At 25.6% G+C, this 1664-nt stretch overlaps 2 non-coding genes across 2 annotated transcripts; both read right to left on the reverse strand.

Moving 5' to 3' along the window:
* Positions 1–243: 243 nt before the first annotated feature.
* Positions 244–316, reverse strand: TRNAV-CAC. Its single transcript has one exon. It is a non-coding gene; the product is annotated as a tRNA-Val (tRNA).
* A 946-nt stretch (positions 317–1262) lies between these two features.
* On the reverse strand, positions 1263–1335 carry TRNAV-CAC. Its single transcript has one exon. It is a non-coding gene; the product is annotated as a tRNA-Val (tRNA).
* Positions 1336–1664: the final 329 nt, after the last annotated feature.

The following is a 1664-nucleotide window of genomic DNA, read 5'->3' on the forward strand; positions in this document are numbered from 1 at the left end:
AAAAAGGGTGGAAAAAAGGAGAAAATGACCCAAAAAAAGGGGGGAAAAAAGGAGAAAAAATGACCCAAAAAAAGGGGGGAAAAAAGGAGAAAATGACCCAAAAAAGGGTGGAAAAAAGGAGAAAATGACCCAAAAAAAGGGGGGAAAAAAGGAGAAAAAATGACCCAAAAAAAGGGGGGAAAAAAGGAGAAAAAATGACCCAAAAAAAGGGGGGAAAGGGGAAAAAATGCCCCAAAAATTGAATGTTTCTGCCTGGTTTCGAACCAGGGACCTTTCGCATGTGAGGGGAAGGTGAGAACCACTAAGCTACAGAAACTTGGGAATTTTTGGCTCCGGGGGGTCCAAATTTGGGGGAATTCACACAAAAAAATTTATTTTGAAATAAGTTTAATTTAATTTAATTTCCGAATCAATGATTTATTTCCTCGGTTTCATTGTTTGACGGGTAAAATTTTAATTTCATCCGAAAATAATTAAATTTTAAACTGAATTAAGTTCGATTTAATTGGCAAATTAATTATTTATTTAATGCATTTAACTGTTTAATTAATCGAAAGTAATTTATTAATAAAATAATTACAGTAATCGTTGAAAATCCCTTTTCCAACCAAACCTGGGCAACGTTTAACCGTCACCCCCCAAAAATTTATTTTATTATTTAATTATTTGCCTAATTTATTAAATTATTTAATGTATTTAATTATTTATTTTATTTCCTTATTTCATTTATTTATTTTATTTATTTAATTATTTCATTATTTATTTTATTTTATCTATTTAATTTAATTTTATTTAATTAATTATTTAATGTATTTAATTATTTATTTTATTTTATCTATTTAATTGTTTTATTTTATTTATTTAATCATTTAATTAATAAAATCTAATTCAATCATTTAATAATAATTAAACTTTTCAATTAAAACCGCTCCTCGAGGGACGAAATGCCACCTTAAAAAAAAACCCTTTTTTTTTAAAAGAATTTGCCCTTTTTTAAGAGCGTTTTTTCCCCTACATTTAATATTTAGAATTTAACGGTTTAATTCGAGGAAAGATTTTGGATTCTAGAAACGAACGTTTGGAATTTAATGTTTCAATTTTTTAGAAAAGAAGATTTTAAAATGCAGAATTTAACATTCAGAATTTTAGAAAAAATTTAACTGCCACCCAAATTTTAAATTTTATAAATTAAAAAAAATTTTTATTTTTTTTTTAAATTAAAAATTAAAAAAACGAAGGAAAAGACCCCCAAAAAAATTGGATGTTTCTGCCCGGTTTCGATCCGGGGACCTTTCGCGTGTGAGGCGAACGTGATAACCACTACACTACAGAAACTTGGGAATTTTGGGATTTAAACCTCATGTAAAACAACAAAAACCCCAAAATCCCACCCCAAAAATCCCCCAGGAAACGTGAATTTAATTAAATTTTAATAGAATTATTATTAATCCCTTAATTAATCCCTTTGTCGCCTTAAACTATTTTAATTTAATTTTATTTTTTCTGTTAACTCGAATGAAATTTTAATAACATTATTAATGACAATATCAATAATTTTAATAATATTAAATATTATATTATATTATAATTAAATATAATAAAATAAAATTAATAATCTTAATAATAAAAATATTAAATAATTCCTCCATTGCTTTAAATTATTT

Source organism: Neopelma chrysocephalum, unplaced genomic scaffold (genome assembly GCF_003984885.1).
Source record: "Neopelma chrysocephalum unplaced genomic scaffold, ASM398488v2 Primary Assembly neopelma1_184674, whole genome shotgun sequence".
NCBI classification, from domain to species: Eukaryota; Metazoa; Chordata; class Aves; order Passeriformes; family Pipridae; genus Neopelma; species Neopelma chrysocephalum.